The following is a 9,389-nucleotide window of genomic DNA, read 5'->3' on the forward strand; positions in this document are numbered from 1 at the left end:
GATCCTCCTTAATCGCGCAGCTGAAATCTAATCGCCTTAATTGGCAGATTCGCGCTCCCTATTGCTTATTATTATGAAGGCAGGAATCCGGCTGGCAGTGAGGCGAGTGTACGAGCGCACACGAGTCCGGACCGCGGGAAACCACGATCGCTGGCCGCGCGTACTCCAGCGAGCGCGGATTTTATTGATGAATCAGGGGCATTGTCTTAGTTCCTTCCTGAGTAGTTAAAAACACAGTACCATACCTAATTAACTAGTCTTGACCAGAACTAGAACATATCCAAATCTATGTTACTGCATTGTTTTATCTATCTGTCTTTATTATTAAATAGTATAATCTTTACATTTTACTTGCAAGTCTCTGTGTTATCTCTCTTTGTACACTTCAATTTTAATCCCATAAATATTTGCATAAAGTGTCACAAATTATAATCGTGACATAACACTAAGTAAAGCACTTTTTTATACTTTGACAAAGAAAGCCAAGCAGCACAGAAAGATTGTGATGATAGCAAATCTCTGTCAGGAGTGGGAAATGCAGGCAAGCCCTGGCCTTATATAGGCCAATGGCTGCCTGTGTGGCATGCAGTGAGACAGCCAATCGGCTGTCTGCCACAACAAACATGGAGTAAAGGGCCCTAGGCATTGTGGGAGGGCCCTAGGGATTATGGGGGAGGTCCCTAGGCATTGTGGGAGGGCCAAATTCGCGGCTTCAAATCCAGGAAAATTCGGGTCAGGTAGACCCGAATTTGAACAGCCATATTTGGCAAACATTAGACAAACATTGGCCCTTTGTGCTCAATTTTACTAGTGATGCCCTGTGCAAGCCAAATGACATAACTACTACTATTTTAAGCAAGATTTAATATTTATATATTTAAAGACCACCTGTGGGCAAATGTGGCACCAGCCGAGCATTTAAGATGGTGATGTTCCTTCACGGCCTTCTCCGCCGCGCTCACATGGAGATCCCACCGGGGAAAGCCTACTCTCCAGCAACATTATCCTTTGAGAACTTTGGTGAGTCATGCAGTCCAAATTAATCTCCCTAGTGCCTTACAAAACCTCTTCTCAGCCAGGAGCTCAATCCCAGAGGCCTAGATAATACATTACCAACAGCTAGTAATACTGGAAAAGCACACTTATCACTCCTTGAAAATTACCCTACTTTACCAGGGGAAATATCTGTAGCTCATATGAAGGAAATGCTACTGTCACCTAAAGAATCCCCACAGCAGGACATGGCCGCTAGATTTGACCAACTTAACCAATCCAAGCCAATGTAATTCAGCGCATTAAAGACAAGATGGGAGTATTCTCCCAAGCCCATAATGATTTGTTTGGTGCTTATATAATGATCAAACCAAAGAAATACAATGATTCAAAAATAGGATGCCAGATCTTAAAGACAGTTCCCACAGGAACAGCATTAAATTACGAGGAGTACGAGAAACCATACATGGGTCTGAACTTTTGGATTATCTGTGTACATTCCTGAAAGTTCTTGTACCTTCAGCCTCAGCATCTGATTTTCTAATTATTCGCGCATGCAGAATCCCTAAATCAACGTTTCTTCCGGATTCTGCTCCTAGAGGTTTCATTATGTACATATCAAAGACAAAATCATGGCAGCATCATGGAAACCTCCCTCTCTACCTTTACATTTTTATTTATTTACATTTATACACTTATCTCTCCCAAAAAACAATTCAAAACGGTAAGAAACTTTACCCACTTACTAAAGTTCTACGCGAACACAAAACTATCTAAAATGGAGTTTCCCCACGAAAGTTATAAGTTCATAGCAAGGGAAGAATTACGTGATTTCCTCTGTGGAACCTGGGCTTAAAACTCAAGAAATGGCAATTTTCTACATCCCCAAAAGCTTGTTCACTATGGACATTGGACTCTAAATAGTCCTAATTTTTCTTCATAAAAGTAAGGCTGGCCTATCAACAGTTTTGTAAAGGAGTATGGTAACAGTTGCGGAGCTCTCAATATATTTATTTGATTACTGGTGCTTCTTGCTTTTAAGCCACTCCCGTTTGCTGATTTTGTGGCAGTTTTACTGCCCATGTTGCCTGTGATGAAACAGGCCTTTTTTATGTGTTAACCCTGTCTTTTTATTTTTTGGTTTTCCCTACAATGTCACACTATGTTAATATTTCGGGATCAAACAGGAATCTTTCAGCTTTTAGAAATGTAATGAATAAAATATTATTTTTTTCAAGCTTTAAACCATGCCATTAAAGTTCTATGCATTATCTCACTTAACATACTTGGATTAAATAGCCAGTATGAAAGGGCGGCATTATTGAAGGAAGCCTTTAAACTACAAAGCGATGTTATTTTTGCTCAAGAAACCCACTTAGCTAAATCTAAACCTCCTCGGTGGTCTCCACGTCAACACATCCACATATATTTTATGCCAATTCAGAAAAGAAGAAATGTGAGTCCTGAATGCTATTAGATACTCAGTTCAATTTCAACCCAATCACCAATATCTAGACCCAGATGGGCGTTTTCTATATTCTGATTTGTCGTATCAATAATATCCTTTTTACACTAGTTAATGTGTATGCTCCAAATTCAAGACAAAATTGATACTTCTCTCTTCTTTTTAAATTAGTTAATCAATACAAACAGGGCTCCCTAGTAATTGGAGGAGACTTTAATGTCACACTCATGCTGAAGCAGGAACTATATGACATTGGGCGTTGTCACCATGGTTCAGAAAAGGACTTTTTCACTGACTCACACATCATACTCTAGAACCAACCTTTTTCTTACCGATCTATGGACCTTACAAAAATTCTGCACTTGATCCATTGGAACAATATTGTGGTTTGACCACGCACCTCAGGAGCGCATTTGGAGGTTAAACTCCTTCATACTTGCAGATCCTAAGTAGAGGAGGCATTGCGGATGTACTTAGATCTAAATAATACAAAAGATGTTAATTACTTTTCAATGTGGAATGCACATAAAGCTTTCCTAGGGGCATTTGTATCAAAATGTGCAGGTGCACAAGCCTGTCAGCCTTCCCTACTGTAGCCTGGAAGTTCATTATTATTCATTATTAGTGGAGTAAAGAATACCCCATGATTACCTAAACATCAACATTCCAAGAATATTATTTTTCTCCTCCTCTGAAAAAACTTTTCATCTAATAACTATATTATGCTCCCACTATATCCCCTGAAAAAGCCATTGGTGAAACGTGTCAGTATTGAGACGGTGTCCTGCATATGGAATTTACTTTTGTGTATAGTTGTGTGTATAGTTGACAGGCATCATCCCCATGACGATTATAATGGGGATGTTTTATTTACTTTGAATGAATTTGAATATGATTTTTACGGATTATTGATTGTATACCCGCTTGATGCTAAAATACAAACATTTCTTTGCTAAAAAAAACAGCTTTCTCTATCTTTTCAATTCATTATTTCTTATGATTTACCAATCCACTCCAATCTCTCCAAGCTATCCAAACTACACTACAAGAATTTAGTGTAGTCTCTTATTATTAATAAAAACAAATCACAAATGTTAAATTTTTCGATCCCCCTGCATCTCAAACATGAGCTACAATTATTTTTTCCGTACAGTTGGGAATCTACCTCCATTACCTTTTTAGGCATTTCCCTCCCTTCATCAACCTCTCTACTATATGTCCTAAATGTTTTTAAAATTCTCATGGCGATGCCAAGTGAATTAGTGTGTTTAAAAAAAGAATTATCAATCACTGGTAAAATTGCATCTATCAAAATGATCATTCTCCCAAAGCATCTATATCTTTTTAGAACCATAGCCACTCCTCTCCCTCAATATTTTTTTTTAAATCTGTTTTAACAACTCATTACTAATTTTGTTTGGAATACCAAGCACCCACACTGTACCATTATTGCTCGCAGGAAACATATGGGCGGTATGAGTATGCCCAAAATACAGCACTATTATTGTGCCACATTATTGTCCCAACTGATATATTGATGATCCCCTTCCCCTAGTAAAGTGTGGGCCCAGATGGAATCCTGTATGATGGACATGTAGATCCCGACTTCTCCATATCAATCAAAACTTCCCTACAAATATGCAAAGATACTAAGCTATACACCAACCAGCTTGTAAACTTGGTAGCTTTTTACCCTGATTTGCAAGTCTTGAAACTTTTTATAGCCCAACTGCAATTTACCTCTATGACCCAACATGGTATAAACACGGTATAAATTTTTTTCTTTTTTGAAATCTTTAAATCATTTAAGGCACTACAAAAAAATCTATGATCTTCCTGAATCTGATTATTTTACCTATTAACAAATCAAACATCTTTTTCAATCGCATAGTTATGAGATTAAAATAAAGTTAGATAAAGAGGTTTATGCATTTTACAAAACACCAAATTAAGGATTGGGGGTATATCCCATGTTCTACAATTTTCTCAGTGGTAATGCACATTTTCAGGTCTCCTCCCCAATTGGTAAATGGGGGAAAAGATCTTGGTATTCCTATTACTAGCCCACAATAACGAGCAGCCATTAGTCATAGATTTAAACCTACTAAATGTGCTGATCACTGGGAATTATATCAGTGAGTTCTAAACAGATGGTATCTGACTCCATGTAGGATATCTAAATTTTCTTCAACACAATCCCCTTCCTGTTGGAGAGATTGTGGGGAGGTTGGTTTGTTGATACATCGGCTATGGTACTGCAAATCCATCAGATCTTTTTGAATGCAAATATCCAATCTCATTAGGGATATTGCTCAGGTTAATATGCCTCTCACTCCCGAATTAACATTACTTCACCTAAAGATAGTTCGCTACCCAATTTCTATTCGCTGTATTGTAATTCAAATTCATTTATTCTCAAAATTAGCTCTTACTAGAAGGTGGAGAAGTAATCAAATTCCTAGCTATCTCGAAGTAATAAAGGAATTGAACCAAATAGACATGTATGAAAAAATTCTTGCGTTTAAGAATCATTCTTACTCTCAATTTCAATGTCATTGGTCCCAATGGTTAAAGCATCCTAACTGTACAATAAAAGATAACTAATCTTGTTCCTTTTTTTTTCTTTACTCTCCTTGAGAAGGAAAATGATTTTGTCTCCATCTTGTATCAGAATTACCAATGAGAAATATTAGGAAAGCTGATTGTATTGTGAGGGGTGATTGTCCTGTAAATCTCATTAAGTTTCTTCTGTGTGTCTATTAATCAAAGTATAAAAAAGAAACAATGACAATGATCAAAGTATAAATAACAAACAATGACTAATAAATTGGGATCTGAGATTATCAGGGCCATGCATTGTTTAGGGCCATCAATGACTCTGGATTCCTGAAGGATCACTGTTTACCTCAAGCCTTTAATATAATTGCCTTCGTGTACCACCTACTTTACTTTGTAAAAATAACACCATCTTTTCTGAATAAATCAGAACAGCAACTCTATATGAACTGGTGTCTGTCTATTCACTTAATATTAACAGCTGACGTTTCTTTAAGATATAGATACATTTTTCCTTGAAACTCCTTTAACAATAATAACAAGTATTAAGGAACAAGTTGAAACATTAAATACACAGCAGTATTGTTTTATATGAATATAGGAACTTATATCAACAAAATACACAAAATGAAAATAACGTTGTTAGTAGGTAACCCCTATAGTAATCTAATAATGGTTAGTACATAATCCTTCAATTACAATACTGCAAAACAATACAATAATAACATATAAAACAAAATAGGAATGCATTCAGGAATATCTTATAGCTACATGTTAAGATGTTAATGGGTACCCCAGGAGCTTAGTTTCCTAAGAAGAGAACAGCACAGAAAAGAACAGACCTCCATTCTCTCAGCTCCCATTTTTATATAGTTAATTCCCATTAGATCTCATTGGGAATCTTGGATTGGTTACTGGGTGTGATCTATAGGATGACTATTGGTTGACCCAACCCCCCCACTTAGATTGGGATTGGTTATTGTAACCTCAGGAATTTAATAGACCTCCCAGCTAATTTGATATGGTAAGCTGGAGCCGAAATGTCTGGGGTCATCTAAGTTTTAGGGGTCAACAAAAGGTTCTGCTGGGTCATCACCCCAACCCACCTGTCCAGTTATTCATCCATCTTCTACTAACTCAGGCTTGATTGATTTATTACCCCTTTAAGGCCCTACTGGTAACCAGTTTGTTATGGTAACTGGATCTTGTTTACTGGCATCTGTTTTATTATATGTTTGTCTATTGTCCCTTGGGTGAAGTCCCTGATATTTACTAATTAGGACTCCCCCTAGGGGAGCCAGGTGGCTGGTACAAAGAGAAGCAGATCCCAATGTTTAAACACAACATTCCTGCCCATGCTTTGCTGCATTGTTTAACCCCCCTAGTGGTAATCCCGAGTGTGACTCGGGGTGGAAAAATCTTGCAAAAAGCGGTAACCCTGAGTCACACTTGCGGTAACAAGCCCCCCTTACCTTTGGCCCGCGCTCCAGCGGCAATTGGACGATCCCGCTGTGATGCCGGGGCAGAGGTCCGTCGGGGGGCATGGCCGAGCGGGAAATTTAAAAGCAGATTACTGAGTAATCTGCTTTAAAATGCCGCCCGGGTCCCGGTCACATTGCTGCGCATATCTTCAGTGAGATGCAATGCACCATGCAGGATTTCTGCATGGTGCATCATATCTAACTGCAGATGCAATCACCAATAGTAAATTCCGGGGGTGATGCCAGCGGTGATTTCCTGCTGGCATCACCCCCGGATTTTACTATAGCTGCTCGCATTACCCGGAGAATGTGACGCTCCCAGCCTCCGGGTGATATGAGCAGCTTCGTTGGTGAATCTAGGGGAGTGAGCAGGGTGGGGACATCCTCATCGCATCACCCGGAAAGATGTGACATCTTTTTTTAACACTAAAAAACACAACAAAACACAAAATAAAAGTAAATACAAATTATGTGTATATAAATACACATTTTAGTGCACCAAGCATCATTGCCCAGTGCCCTGATTTACATTTGCCCACTATTAGCCCTGACCTTGATCTGACCTTTTAATGATTTATAAATCACTTCCTGAATGTATCATTTCCTCACTTTGTCTTTGACCTTGATTGTTCCCGACTGATTGCTGGAGACCGCATGGCATCCAAAAGGCATCTCGCCAGCGCAAGCACTGTTTTGGAGGAATTTGAACGCAGCGATAGGGATTTGGAGTCCCTTGTGGAATCTAGCGATAGTGATTCACCAGGAAATTTGTCATCAGACAGCGAAAGTGAACTGAGCGACGATTCTAAACCTGAGGTCAGTGCTGTGCGCACATGGTGTCCTATTGACCTTGATGTGGACCAGGCAGCACCGCCAAGATTTCCATTCACTGGCGCACCTGGGATGAAAATTGAGGCTGAATGCAACGACCCCCTGGCATACCTAAAGTTGTTTTTGACTGAAGAAGTTATCGAAAAAATTGTTGCAGAGACAAACCGGTAAGCCGCTCTAGTGTTTGCTAATTTTGTGAAATTTTTTACTAATTTTTTTTTATGCAAACATATATGCTGCTCTTTGTTTGCTAACATATTACTTGCAACCTTCACACTATAAAAGAACATATCCTAAAATACATTTTTATTTTGTTTTATGCAGGTACGCTGGACAACAACAAGGTGCTCCACACCTGAGGTTTGCAAGAAGCAGAAAGTGGGAACTTGTGACCAAGGATGACATTTGGCTGTTTCTGGGCTTGGTGATCCTGCAGGGAGTTGTGGGCAAAACCATGCAGAAGTGGTACTGGTCCAAGAATAAAATGATTGCCACTCCATTATTTGGCTCAGTCATGCCTGAATATCGCTTTTCCCTCATCATGAAGTACCTGCACTTTGCAAACAATGAAGAATTTGATGAGACTACCCATCCTGCACCAAAACTCAAGAAAATTTGAGAAGTGTCTCAGATGATTCTACAAAATTTCCAGCAAACATATGTGCCAGAAAGAGATGTCAGCATTGATTAAAGTCTAATGGCTTACAAGGGGAGGCTCAGCTGGGTGCAGTACATTGCGTCAAAGAGGGCACGATTTAGCATGAAGACCTATATGCTGTGCGAATCCTCATCTGGCTACATATGGAATATGGTACTGTACACTGGAAAAGGGACACAGTTTAACCCCAGATACATTGGTGATCGCATCTGCAGTTAGATGTGATGCACCATGCAGAAATCCTGCATAGTGCATCGCATCTTACTGAAGATATGCACAGCGGCATGGCCGGGACCCGGGTGGCATTTAAAAGCAGATTACTCGGTCAGAACGTCTGACCGGCTGTCACTTCATTGAATACATCCCACCAATCCAGATAAAGGCGGCACCTACAAGGATGTGCGTGGTTTGCTGCTCAAAGACCGATGACAGAGGAAGGAAGAAACGCAAAGAAACCAGGCTCTACTGTCCTGACTGTGATGTTGGACTTTGTGCAGCACCCTGCTTCTAAATCTACCACACCCGGGATGTAAATATTTATTCTGCATTAAATTTATATTATTATTTATCAATAATATTGCACCCTTGTTTGGAAAATTTCAGTTAGAAATTTTTGAGAAAATATTTTTTTTGATAAATTACATTGTTGTGGTCTTTTATTTCATTATTATTTATAATAATGATTTATAATTATGTATTATAATTTATGATTATAATATAATAAATAAATATAATTATTATACCCAGGAGTTAATCCTAAGAATTACAGGCCCACAATATAAACAAAAATTTCTATGCAAAAAAATAGGATCACTTTTTGCATCAAAAAACTGACATAATTAGAACGCTAGGGGGGTTAATTAAACTGTTTGAGTGACTAGCTATTATTTGTGCATGAACCTTCATTTATTGAATCAATATATGTGCATTAATAGGGTGATATAATATTCATATTTATGCAGATAATATTCATATTCAATAGTGGCAACCATAAACTGGGGACACAATATAGTGGGTTCATTCAAACAGCTTCCATATTTGTTTATATGCAAAAATTGGGTTAAGTGAATAGAGGTTGAGTCAACCATTCAGACAAGTTGAATCCATAGTGATATTGTCTGATATTTTATGCTGCGTGGGTATTTGGGTAAGAGGCCATACATCACTGCATGCTTGGGTATTTGCAATATGTCACATACAATTAAGTCCACAAATATTTGGACAGAGATAACTTTTTTCTAATTTTAGTTCTGTACATTACCACAAATAATTATAAATAAAACAACTCAGATACAGTTGACCTGCAGACTTTCAGCTTTAATTCAGTGAGTTGTACAAAAAGATTGCATAAAATGTGAGGAACTAAATCCTTTATTACACAATCACTTCATTTCAGGGGCTGAGA

At 38.4% G+C, this 9,389-nt stretch overlaps 1 protein-coding gene across 2 annotated transcripts in view; it reads right to left on the minus strand.

Annotated features, from left to right (window-relative positions):
* Positions 1 to 9,389, minus strand: part of LOC140342781 (IQ motif and SEC7 domain-containing protein 2-like) — a 418,938-nt gene that overhangs the window by 298,514 nt on the left and 111,035 nt on the right. The gene's annotated exons all lie outside the window — the stretch shown is intronic.

This window comes from Pyxicephalus adspersus, chromosome W, assembly GCF_032062135.1.
Source record: "Pyxicephalus adspersus chromosome W, UCB_Pads_2.0, whole genome shotgun sequence".
NCBI classification, from domain to species: domain Eukaryota; kingdom Metazoa; phylum Chordata; class Amphibia; order Anura; family Pyxicephalidae; genus Pyxicephalus; species Pyxicephalus adspersus.